Source organism: Nannobrachium achirus (assembly GCF_963921795.1).
Source record: "Nannobrachium achirus genome assembly, chromosome: 10".
Lineage (NCBI taxonomy): Eukaryota > Metazoa > Chordata > Actinopteri > Myctophiformes > Myctophidae > Nannobrachium > Nannobrachium achirus.
The window spans coordinates 7,765,562-7,779,221 of NC_137819.1; the positions used below are offsets into that span (position 1 = coordinate 7,765,562).

At 40.6% G+C, this 13,660-nt stretch overlaps 1 pseudogene across 1 annotated transcript; it reads right to left on the reverse strand.

Annotated features, from left to right (window-relative positions):
• Positions 1-280: 280 nt before the first annotated feature.
• On the reverse strand, positions 281-12,658 carry LOC308292381 (1-phosphatidylinositol 4,5-bisphosphate phosphodiesterase gamma-2-like; annotated as a pseudogene). The gene is made up of 13 exons: positions 12,623-12,658; positions 10,064-10,119; positions 6,548-6,697; positions 6,249-6,437; positions 5,664-5,786; positions 4,929-5,099; positions 4,242-4,307; positions 3,943-4,052; positions 3,244-3,343; positions 2,987-3,065; positions 2,622-2,731; positions 1,153-1,240; positions 281-429 (listed from the first exon to the last, which is right to left on the reverse strand). The product of its transcript is annotated as a 1-phosphatidylinositol 4,5-bisphosphate phosphodiesterase gamma-2-like (transcript).
• Positions 12,659-13,660: the final 1,002 nt, after the last annotated feature.

Consider the following 13,660-nt stretch of genomic DNA (forward strand, 5'->3'; position numbering starts at 1 on the left):
AATGATATACCATAGTATTAATCAAACAATTCTACCAGCCAGCAAGGAGTGTTCTCCCAGATTTCAATAAGTTGGGTTGTTAGACAGAGCCTAGTACTACAGTGAAACAATAAATTGTTTGGAAATTAAATGTAATGCATTTTTTGTAATTTTTTGGAGGGGAAATTTACATGGGCTTTAATATAAATCCTTTGCATTGTTTTGAATCGCACCGAATCGTGAATCGTATCGCATCGTAAGGACCAGGGGTGTATCGCGAAGTATTGTGAATCATATCGCATCAGTTCAGCGCCACCATGTGGCAACCAGCGGCCCAAATAGGGTAAGGGTCATAGTTGGAGGAGTCCACACGATTTCCTCTAGGGTAGATCCTACTCAGCCCTGTGTGGTTGTTCTGCAGGAAGCCTTTCTGGTCCTTCTCTCTCTCTTCTTTTTGGAGCCGTGTGCAAAGCACATGAGCTCCCAGTGCACAGCTTTCAGCTTTTGTCCCGTCTAGTGGGAAAAGGTTGTTTCGTTCAGTTCGAACAGTACCTTTTATGACCACACATGTTAAGGGAGGGGCGCTGTTTTAAGGCCAGGCCAGGCCAGGCACACACACACACACACGCACACGCACACACACACACACACATACACAGGGGGGGAACACATAGAATCAAAAACATAGATCTGGAAGTGCTCAAATTCACGGCTCCACTTCGAACCAAGGTTTGATTTTTTCTTTCTATGCAGGGTGCCTATGTTCCCTGGAACTTCGGTCTCGGCGAAGGAGCGGACCTCGCTGTGAGTGATCCTGGTCATTTCACCTACAGATGAGACCAATTGTGTGTATTTTAGTATGTATTCGGGGTGTTTTGCTAATTTAATGTATTTTTTGTATTAGAAGAAGCTTTCATGGCCAGGGTCTTTAAATACCACCCACTTCTACATGCTATCTCAGAGCTACAGGTGCAGACAATTTGTTTTTATATTTGGAAGCCTAGGACTTATACCCACAGACTGGTTGTTAGAGGGCTGTGCGTGTGCGTGTGTGTGTGCGTGCGTGCGTGTGTGTGTGTGTGTATGTGTGTGTGTGTGTGTGTGTGTGTGTGTGTGTGTGTGTGTGTGTGTGTGTGTGTGTGTGTGTGTGTGTGTGTGTGTGTGTGTGTGTGCCAAACTTGTCTTTGTCCTTGCTGTGGGACTGACAGTAGACCATCAGGTCTGACATCTCCTTGGCCGTCTCGGTCTTCTTGTAAAGTTGCTGAAGTTGGACACAACAAAGCAACCACTTCCTGTTAGCATAACATCTCTGACAAAGACTATACTGGTAAGATATTGTGGGGAAGACAGTTGGTCCATTCACATAATATTTACACAATGATATTTTTTGCAAAATAATCATCATTAATGCCTACATAATAACTACAAGACTATAGGGAAATAACAGTCAGGTAAGCAGTTTACCGGAATGCAGCCTTTACAATTTTACAATTTAGGTATTTGGCAGACGCTCTTAATCCAGAGCGATGAAACAACAATTATTATTATTTCACAATATTACAATATCACAAATCCCAGACAATTTCATAGTCTTATCATGATAACAATAATATTGATGTGCTGTCCAGCCCTTACTTAGTTTCTTTTTCATGAATTATTATTAAGGTTTTTGAAGACCTTGAACCATAATGCACAATTAATATATAGAGCCACACATGGACGAAATAAACAGCAGCTCAATAAAAGTAAAGCACCTCAACAAAATGTAGAGGACTGCTATGTTGAATCCTTTGTTATAAAGACAGCCTTTTCTTTGCTGTACTCCCTTTGTCCTGTTAAAATAAAAAGGACATTTTAAATAAGAAAAATAATACAAAAAACTATTTCACATAGCAGTCTTCTACTATCCTATGAACTGTATCGATACATTGGAATCAATGACATATTACTAATTTACAAATGCATTACAGATTACACTGGAGATTTCAAAACATTACAGATGCTAATACTACTGTACGTATACGGCATTGAAAACTAGCTGATAATCTATTCCAGCTAAAATCCTTAAAATATTTTAAGGTGACTTAAAATAATGGCCTGAAACTGAACCAAGTCATCTAGAATCGTCAGTCTAACAGTAGAATAACCAAAACATCAATCAGTATCAATTTTGACACAATATAAATGACCTGGCATCAATCTACATAACATGCTATCTAATTACATTTAGCCTTTGCATAAACCTGCAAGGTCATCAAGGCTATGGCAAGTGCTACAGTAAGTGCTATGGGCTAAGGTGGAGTCTGAAGAGGTGAGTCTTCAGATTACGGCAGAAGGCATGGAGGGAGTCTGCAGTTATAATCGCAATGGGGAGTTCATTCCACCGTTTGGCTAAAATCAATATAAAGACGCAAAAACATGTGAATTCAAATGTCACGGTGCAAAAATGCCACAAATGACGTGATGGTGGATATAGGATATGTAATACTAGCCACATATACATGTTCACATATTAACTGCTGGTAATAGGAATGATAAATACTAGCTTCATGTTCACATATTAACTGCTGGTCATAGGAATGATATTAAATACTAGCCTCATTTTCACGTATTAGCTGCTGCTCATAGGAATGGTACCAGACCACCTGGTACCATTCATAAAGCTCCTCCACTGAGTCTGCTGCCAAGTCAAACTGCAGACTGTCATTCTCCACGTCCTGCAGAGTCATCACATGATCCTTCCTGTTCTTCACTGGAGAGAGAAGGAAGGAAGGAAGGAAGGAAGGAAGGTCAAGTTAGAGAAGGGTAACACTTCCTATGAAGCCCTCATATATAATCATCATTTTAAACATACTTATAATGCATTATAAGCACTCATAAATACTGCATTATGTTATTGCATACAATTCAAATGAATTTAGACTGTGACTGACTATGTGTTATGAATAATACATATTATAAACATAATGTTGATAATGTTCATAGCATGAGACAGAGATATACTCACAGTTGGGTACACGTTGGACCTTACACTTAGTGACGTCCACCACACCTTGACAGAGCGTACTCAGTGGGTTATGATCTTCCTGGTTTAATTACACAGCACAAATATGTCAACATGTTTGTTGAAGGCTTACAACGTGTCGTGATGCAACACATTGCGAGATTGTAGATCTACAAAATATAAAATAGGGCTTAAGAGGTTAATGAGGGTGTAGTTAAATTCATATCAATCTATCAATTAAGTTCAAATGTACAGTATACCTTTTGTTTATTCTCAGACATGGCATTGTTGGACACTTCCTTTATGTAGTTCGATGGGAAAAACAGCTGCAGCTTTCCGGGCTTGTGGTTCGCCTGATGACTACAACATTAAACTACAACATGACGTAAAGTTATTTCAGCTCCTGACCCGATCAGAAACCCGAAAATGACATGGGTCTCAGACTATACTGGTGCTGCTCTGAAGTGGCGGATGCTCTGCCAGCACATGAAGTGCAACTCATGTCAAGATAATAAGGTAATGGCAGCGAGGATGTCCACATCTTCATGCGTATTTTCATGCCTTGTCTCTGCAGTAGGCAGGCAGGCCGCCTCTATTGTACTTTGTGAGTGTTCTGTGAGTCTCACAAACTGCCGGAACAATCGATGCCAAATCTTTAGTGTGCGATGTTAGTAGGCCGCTAAGGCACCAATCTTTCACATGTTTTGTAATTTTTTTAAATATTTAATTTAAATTTTACAATGGAAGCCAAAGGATTAATTGGGCAAGGGTGAAACCTTGCCCAAATTTGCATTTATATTTCATAGTTACATCATAGACAACTGTCACGAGATACAGGCAACTGGCTCAGAGGTTGAGCATCACCTCACAGTAAAGCATCATGACATAGTCAGCAAAGAGATCTCGGTACTACTGGAATACAGTGCGCTGCTGAGTGAGTACGGTATGTGTGGCCTCACCATCCTTCAGTGTCTTTGGACACGTTGTGTATCAGATCTCCTTTCCTGAAGCTGAGCTCATCTGACCTCTGGGCCTGATAGGAGTACAGGGCTCTGAAAGTATTTGGAGACTAGAACACGGCCGGCACACACACACACACACACACACACACACACACACACACACACACACACACACACACACACACACACACACACACACACACACACACACACAGAGAGAGAGACACTCAAGAGGAGAATAGAAATGTATAATTAAATGCATGGTGCAGCACCATCAGTCACTGTTGTGTACATACCAGTGACGGCTCGGTTTCATTGGGGGCCACATATGTTGTGTCATAGAGAGAAGCACAGTCCTTCTCCTACAGGGACAGATCAGCAGTTGTGGGTGAGAGGTCTGCAATGCGGCTATTTGCCAAATGCAATAAAATGTGAGTGTCTGAGTTATTATGGGTGAAACTCAAAATAAATAAATAAAATAGTAAGTTGTGCGAGAGCCCCACGATTCATTGTGAACAGCTGTGCCCCGCTGGGGAGCTCACATACAGCTTATTTCCCCTTTCTTAAAGTGCCCAACCTCATAATCACACTATAATGCTATATAATAATTACAATGCATTATAAAATTATTACAATGTATTAGAACTATGATAATTATATTACACTACACTACAGTATGATCCTAGCCAAAAACTAAAAAAACGTCGGGATGACCAGTATTATGACACTTGACCTTATAATTGTCATTATGAAAGTTTATAGTGTTTCACGATTGCTTTATAATGTGTTATGACAGTTATAATGTGTATGAGCAGCTGTGTCTGGGTGGGGAGCTCAAAGACAAGAAGGAGAAGTTACACCCGATAATCATCTCTAGCAGCTTGTTTTTTAAATGACTAATGCATTTAGGTGAGAAATAGGCCAAGTAGTTCCTCAAACTGTGTCTAGCATGCATCCTCCCTCCTCCTGCATACTGCACTCACCGTGCTGAAGCGTTCCACCAGTGCAGGGGTGACTGGGTAACGTAGTTTGGTTTTGGTTTTTCTACAGTGGCCTTTTCCTGAAATAGTTGACCAGCTCCACCAGACTGTCAAACTCCATGGTGGAGCCCAGGCGGTAAATGAATGCGACAGTGTTTCACCTTAGCTTCTCCTCTGAGCGACAACAAGAGTAGAAATATGACTCTAATATAACTCTAACCCTAAATTACATTGTTATTTGTACTACTTGAGTGATTAATACTGTGTCACATTTGTTGTGAATGTACCAATGGAATAGTCACAACAACATATATTATAAGATAATATACAGTTAAAAAGCATATGCTCACTTTCTTTAATTTGTTATAACTGATTGAAAGCAATGTAATTAAGGTGATATTTTGGGCATGTCATTGCAGGGGAAAATGTCCCCAAACTTTGCACCATGTTTAGAAGATCGCTCACAATGCAACGTGTTGTAAGCTTATAGATCAGCTATTTTTGAATATCCAACATACTGTATGGAATTGAATAGAGCTTAAGTGGTTAAAGGTATTTTAAAAAGTTCTGTTTTGTACTGGGAGAAGATTAATAAATGGCCAGCTGAATAAGGCTTTAAGTAGGTTATAGTTCTATGAGCTACACACACTGTGAATGTGTATCATCTACTGACAGACTCACTCAAAAGGTTCTCAGGGTTGAATGTATTGTGTCATAATAATGTACCACTGACTGTACCTGAAGGTGATGGCAAAGGAGTCTGTCTCTCCCTCTCTCTGTCTGATGAGGAAAGCTCCATCTCTGGGGATTGTCATCAGGTATTCCTCCGCCTGGCCTCTGCTCAGGTTACTGTAGAACCAGCTGCAAAACCAGAAACACCTAAATGCAGGTTTGTATGCGAGAGTGGGTGTATGACTGTTGTACATCGTCACTGTCTGGTCAAAACCTCTTAACTCAATTTTTGAAGTTTTTGATTCTTTGGCATAAATCAGGGCTATTGAACACCCTTTACATCTGAGTTGGTTAAACAAATATTGAACCAATGGAAAGTAGTAAAAAGTGATTGGAACAAAACCTCCTAACTCCACACTGTCTGCCAAACCAGCTAACTCCACCAGTTTGGCCAACTCTTTTGTGTGTGTGTGTGTGTGTGTGTGTGTGTGTGTGTGTGTGTGTGTGTGTGTGTCTGTGTGTGTGTGTGTGTGTGTGTGTGTGTGTGTGTGTGTGTGTGTGTGTGTGTGTGTGTGTGTGTGTGTGTGTGTGTGCGCGCGCGCGCGCGTGCGTGTCGATCAGTTCATGTGCGTGTGGTTACATAAGACTTACCCCTCTTTCAGATGAGGATCAGACTGAGGCATGGCATCTGTGAGACACAGTTGGAACTCTGGGTATAACATGGGGATGTCTTGATAATACTGGATCAGAGTGTAGATGTCTGGGAAGTAACGTTTAGGCGTCAGGTTGTATCCCTCTGGACCAGAGTGAATATGACAGCGATGGACACGCCCACTGCACCTATGGGAACATGACTATGAACACAAATAATCAGCCTGTGCCTAGGGCCCAGTTTGACATTAATACAGCCCTGTGTGTTGATGAAATGTGTTATTGTGCAGACTTGGTACCAGAATGAGAGAGTGTAGTCTGAGACAGATGTGTCACTCTCTCGGACCAAGAAGGCTCCATCTCTGCCTCCAGACTCCTGGAGCAGCCTCTCAGCCCCTCTGCCTGCCCTCTGGCACGCGGCCGTGGAACCACGGCTCCCAGCGGTGGCGCTGAAATGTATAAGAGATAGGTAGGAAGTTGGTGTTTTACTTTTACTCTTAACAATTAAACAGATACTCAGGAATTTTCTGTGAAGAAAAGAGTTTTGATAATTGATCCAATATAGGGGGTAGCTCAGGGGTAGTGAAACCGTTATTAGAGCACGAAGGGTTCCCGAAGGGTTCCCAGTTCGAATCCGGGCTCCCCCTGTGTTAACTCATTTGTAGCCGATCCCGAGAATACTCGTGAAAAATACTTGAGTATTTAGAGTGCCGATCCCGAGTATACTCGCGAAAAGTACTGTATATGGAGTAACGCCGGTTCTCCTACCCTGTAGCCCGGCGGAAGGTCCTGACACGATCGGCCTTGCCGATTCATCATCATCACGGATCCACGTGCACAAAATAGTAATCCCATAACATGGAGGCCGACGGGGAATCGCATCTTTAATGTCCATTTTCTCCAAACAACACTTTTAAAGCCAAGGATGGCATTAGATTCTCGCTAATAAAACACATGTTGAAAGGCAACGATCCGCCATTACACAACCACATGTTGATGACGATCGCTTCCGGTGAATGACGTCATGACGTCAAACCGGAAGTGTTTACGCAATGGACTTCTGGCCTTCAAAATAAGACAATGGATGCGTATGGGATCCTGCGGGCGGCACGCTGGACATTTAACCCGTTCATGTCTGGAGCACTAAATGGGTTGTTAATGTCGAAGGGTCCTTGGGCAAGACTCTGAACCCCTAATTGCTCCCGGTGAGCAGGTTGGTGCCTTGCATGGTTTCCTCCGCTACCGGTGTATGAATGTGTGTGTGAATGGGTGAATGTAATGCACAATCTCTGTAAAGCGCTTTGGATAAAAGCGCTATATAAATGCACCATTTACCATTTATGATGAAAGATGAGATATCCCCCTCACTGCTTTACCTCTCTGGGGTCTTCAGGTTTGTCCTCCTCCTCTGCATAATACAGTTTTCCATTTGAGATCATACAGTAGTGTGTGTTCCAACGCTGCAGAGAAAATACAGAAGCCTCACTTGTTTCATTCTGTTATGGCAGTGGTTATTATCAAACTGTTTTGGTTTCACTACCCACTTTCTACAGATTTCTTAAACCGACTGAGTACCCCTTCACCCGACTACAACAGCTGCACGAGAAACCCATACTTTAGTAGTATATGATACTGTGCATGAATGATAAACCACCTTTTGAACATTAAAAGATTCATAAGTAATGAGGTGAAAGAGTGGAGGTTTGTATGTGTCTTTTTCATTTTCTTGTGTTTGAACTTTTCACTGTTTTACTGTCTTCTTATGTTATTGGTGACTATTATTGAAAATCAATAAAAGAGATTTGAAACAAGAAAGAGCTGCAATGATTATGAATCCCTGAGTAGAACTGTGGTCCAGGCCTGGAATTTCATCATTTTAGGGGCAAGGCCACTTGGCAAGACTCTGAACCATCTTTCCATCTTTGAGGGCACAAAGGCCAAATGCCAAGGTAGGATGGCCATCAAATAAAACAAGATTTTAATCCATTGAAAGAATTAATTGAATTTAAAGGTAACACTTTTATATGTAGAATATCTGCTGTGAAATAAATAAATGGGTATTTACAATCTGATCCTCAGGCCACTGTGGCCTCAGGCCATGCCATTTTTTGGAGGAGCACAAGGCCAAACTGAGGGGCAACAACGTCCATGGCCTTCATGGCCTCCCTGAAATTCCTGACCTGCTTTGGTCATAACATTTCAGTCCAGTTTTGATGTCAATATGTAAAAAAAACTGCATAAAAGCAAACAGGAATTTCTTTCTATTCAAGGTCTTGTCAAGGTTTTAAATATACAGTATTTACTACAATTATTTTCTCTAAATTTAGTGGTTATTGTCAGAGTGTTGAACAGAGAGGAGTAGAGCCTGTAGGAGTTCAGTCAGTGACAAAGATCACCCTTCCCTCCCCTAAACCGATTGTGCTTGTATAGAGCTTGCAAGATTAGCTGTCTGCAAATATTCTTCCAAACCACCACACTGGTTGGAATCAAATGTCTTGTGCACACTGCCAGCAGGGCTATGAACTCATAATCTCCAAAGATTTTTCATACAGCTACAGTATGTTATGTTTGTGAATCCTTAATCTGACCCACTGACAAACTAGCCATTGGGCTCAAGCTGGTGATAATTTAACTGGAGTGTACAAATGTACCTTCCCCCTACTGTTGCACAATACAGTTAAAAAATGTGTACATTTAGGGCATGGTGCCAACTGCCATGTTTTTACTTCCTCTCACAAAAAATATCTACAATGTGGCCAAGTGACAACCTCAATGCGTTACATTGCACATTGCAATCTACAAGTCTAATTTCAGATTGTCTATTTGCATGCTATTGCTTGCTAGTTACGCCAGAGTCGGTGACCTACCAATCTGCACAAGCAGCTTTAGGGTGAAGTCAGTCCTTGCATTGCACACTTTAGTTACACAATCTACATTTAGTTAAATACAGTTAATTCCAGATTTTCGATAATTTGAGTACAAAAGACCCCAATGGAAACAAGCCATAGTGCTTTCTTAGGTTTGGGTTTGTATTGAACTGTACTTTCTAGTGCTTTCTTTTTTTCCCCTTTTTTTGCAAACTGATAATAAAAGTATTAAATCAATCAATCAATCAATCAATCAATCAATCAATCAATAAAGGACATGGTTATATCTAAATCCTGGATGCTACAGCAGTCCAGATGGACCTGCAGTAATGTTACTGCAACCAGAAATATATTAATTTGTATATGATATTTTATTATGTTTGACAAACCATAATCTGAGCATCCAATAACCTACTAGCCCATAATAGTTGATTCCATCCACCTGGCTAAGGACTATACTGTACAGTATGTGCTGATGAAAACAGAACAGGATGTAGCGAGAGGATCATTCTTCTATGATGCACTTCTGGATAGAAGTCATTGTTTTACAGTAGGCCTACCTGGTCTATGGGATCCCAGATATGCAGGTCGCCCTGTTTGTGTAACATCCTTGCTTGCATCCCAGTCTCCCTGCTTCGTGAGTTGTGCTGCAAGAGATCATAACACCAGAATAGAAATGCACAATATATATTTCCCTTTAAGTGGGAAAGTGTTGCACAGCCAGCCTAAATCTCACAAACTCAGTTTTCACACTGAACAATGTTGGATTTCTGGCCTGGATTTGAGAGACCAAGTAATTCATTTTAGTCTAAAAATACGAATGTATTCCATCCACCTTACTAAAGACTCGTCACCTTTACTGTAGGAAAGGTGATGACAACAGAACTGAATGAAGCCAGGAGTTTAAATACTTTGGGGTTCAGAGGTGATGAAAGATCACTGTTTTACAGCACCTGCTCTTCAGTATCCTTGTCTTCCTTCTTGGACTCATTTAGCTTCTTGTGCTGAAAGACAACAGAACATTAGAATAGAATAGAATAGAATAGAATAGAATAGAATAGAATAGAATAGAATGTATTTGCTGCTATTGTTATCTATTGCCAGGTCACCGTCGTGGCAGAGAAGCTTGTGTTTTTCCTGTTTGTGACTGACTGCGAGAGTGAGTGTGTGTGTGTGTGTGTGTGTGTGTGTGTGTGTTCTTACATTACTCACCTACTTAGGACCGTTACTAAGAAAACCACCTTCCGTATTAGGACCGTTGACCAAGTTAGGACCAAAATCATGGTCCTAAGTAGGTTTGACCACTATAACAGATAGATAATGTCATTTTAACATGCCTGGTGTTGAAATTGGCATGGTCCTAAAAAGGAGGCATTTTTATATATGGTCCTAAAAAGGAGTCATTTTTACATTTGGTGTGTGTAGAATGGTGTGTGTAGAATTTCGAGTGTGTGTTTTCTTGTGTGTGTCCGACTTAGGACCATCTGGCGAACTTAATATTTTAATTACTGGTGTGTGTAGAATTTTGAAGTGCAAATCTGCCTGGTCAAGTTATGCAATTGCAGTGAGACTAGCGCCTGTGTGTTTTGTAAATGCCATTGAAGGATACATCTACATTGAAGAACATAAAATATATAGAATGAAAAAACTAATAAATGTGTCTCTTTTTTTTGTCTCTTTTTGAATAATAACTTAATTATGTTTTATTTAATAAACATAAAACATAAACATAAAACATAAAACATAAAGCCTGTAGCTCTTTTATCTCCACATATGGACATACAAGGGATACAGGCAGAAAGATACTACTGAGATCTACATAAATGGACATTTCTACAATGAATATGTTGTCATGGCAACATGGGCACTGGATCATACTACTACTACTTCTCTATACATGGACCTGACCTCTACACTAATAGATTCCCCGCGACTGAGTAAACTGCGACCTGTGGTCGCGCAAATGTGACATTCGTGCGTCGCTTCCCGCCCTCAGGCGTCTTCCTAGTATTATAATAGCCTATACATTATATACGGTAATTACATTTTATCATTACAATCATCCATTCCCACTCCTTCTCAGGGTTTATTTAACTGATAAATAACAGTGAATAGCTCTATATCATGATAGTAGTCGTTGCTATAGACTGAGCATACTAGTGTTTGTTACATTTTAACAAACACTTTTTAGCAACGATTAGGCCTGCTATCACAATATTGAGCTATTCACTGTCATTGAACAAACACTATATTAGCAATGATTCCTATCAGGAAGTAGAGCAATTTAACACTTGTGTGAACAAAGCATTGACCTCCAGTCTGCAACAACACGCTTCACGTATAGGCAAACAAAGGCCAGCCTGCTGCACATGTAGACCTCCTGCTTCTGGAACACATACTGTACATCATGCAGAGAGAGTAACTGGGGCCATGCATGGAGATGTTTTCTATTTAGCCATGCTGACGATGATGCTTGAAATTTCAGTAGTCAGTCCCCCAAATTTCCCCCAAAACTACAGGTAGATAGACATTACATGCTAATTAAAAATAGAGACGATTTCAATAAACATTCATTATGTTATATTATTCCAGATGTTATGGTATTTTAAGTTTGCAACAATGTCCAAATTACATTAAAGTTGGCAGCTCATCTCAGTGTGCTGTTTGATTCAAATAACTTGACATGATGCTCAATATGAAACAAAGCTAAATTACAGTAACTCCAAGTGACGTACTGTTGAAACAAGGGAAGCAAATTTAGAACATAAGATAACATTAGAAACAACTTCATTTTCTTATTCCCTACTAACCTGTCAGGTGGCCGGTCAGAGTCATTTTCTTATTCCCTACTAACCTGTCAGGTGGCCGGTTAGAGTCAGCCAAAGGGCCGCATGTGGCCCCTGGGCCTTATAATGCCCGGGTCTGCCTTAGGTACTCCAGCTATAGGCTATGTCCACTGCTTGCCATGTGTTTCACAGGTCTCATGATTCATGGTGTCCTGCCTCAGTCTATTATGTCTGTGCTGTTGGTGCCAGTCCTCAAAGATAAGGCTGGGAAGCTAAATAGCATCTGTTGCCCTTGCCAGTGTCATATCTAAAATATTGGAAAGAATAATTTTAAATTAATAAACTTTGGAGCTGTATGTTCACACTGCAGACAATCAGTTTGGATTTAAAAGTAAACACAGCACTGACCTATGTATCTATGCCTTAAAAGAGCTGGTTGACATAAAATAGCCAGAATTCTACTTTATTTTTGTGTTTTATTGATGCCAGTCGGGCTTTTGATAAAATAAACCATGCCAAGTTATTTATGAAACTGATTGATAGAGGGGTTCCAAGATTTCTGGTCAGATTCCTGGCCTATTGTTATAGGCCAGTTACAGCAGACGTTTCAAGTGAAATGGGGCAATTCTATCTCTGAGCCTTTCCAGGTCAGTAATGGGGTTAGGCAATTTATATATTTTTATATATGGATGACCTGTCCAGAAAGTTAAATGATTGTTACACTGGTTGCTCTGTGGGTGATACTCTTGTCAGTCATCTCATGTACATATAACAAACATAACATATAACAACATATACAAATGGAGGTGAGTGCAGGGTTATCAATTCTCCTGTATAATATACTGTAGGTCAGGGGTGCCCACACTTTTTTAACGTGAGATCTACTTTTAAAATGACTAGCTCAACATGATCTACCCATCCAAAATGTTTCAGCTGAGGGCCTGAGGGGGGCTTTGGAATAGCAGCACTGGCGTTACATTTTAGACGAACAAACTTACTGTAAGGGGGAAATAAATGGGAAATACTGGGGGAAATGTCTTCATCCCATTCTGTATGGAAGTGGTAGGATTTGGGGTTCTTTGTAATGCTACTGACTCTTGAACAAAGCATTGCATTGGAGGTTTGCCTACTTTAGAAGCTATGAAGGGAGCTGACAGGCCTTCTTGATGTCATATTGACCATTTCTTTTTATATTTTAATTATATATTTCTAGAGGCATGTCATGTGGTCTACCTGCACACTCTTGGTGATCTACTGGTAGATCACGATCTACCTTTTGGGCACCCCTGCTGTAGGCACATGACACACAGACTGGTGTCCTGTGATCTGTCACAGGCTCCTACATTGTTTGGCTGGAGCTAAGTAGCTTCCAATAATCACATTTCTACCAGCTGATGTGTTCATTTTGGTAGCATAATGCAGTGGTTCTCAACCTTTTCTGGCCGTGACCCCCAAAATAATCATATTTGAACGGGGGACCCCCCACCGTGACGAGCACTTGGAATTGTAGGAGTTGGCATTACGTTTAGTTTGACCCCATCTATTCCATTCTGAAAATAGCATGTGTGGTGAGCATGTAGATCGGCTATTTTCACAATTTCTCCCTTATATTTGACAATTTGACCAATGTTTGACCAGAGGTACTAAAAAGATCTTTAAAGTCCTTAAATTGTCACTTTAGAAATGTGCAGATACCCTCTATACACTTACTACTACTACTGTATGTTGGTCTGTTTACTTTTGAGTGAGAAAACAATGT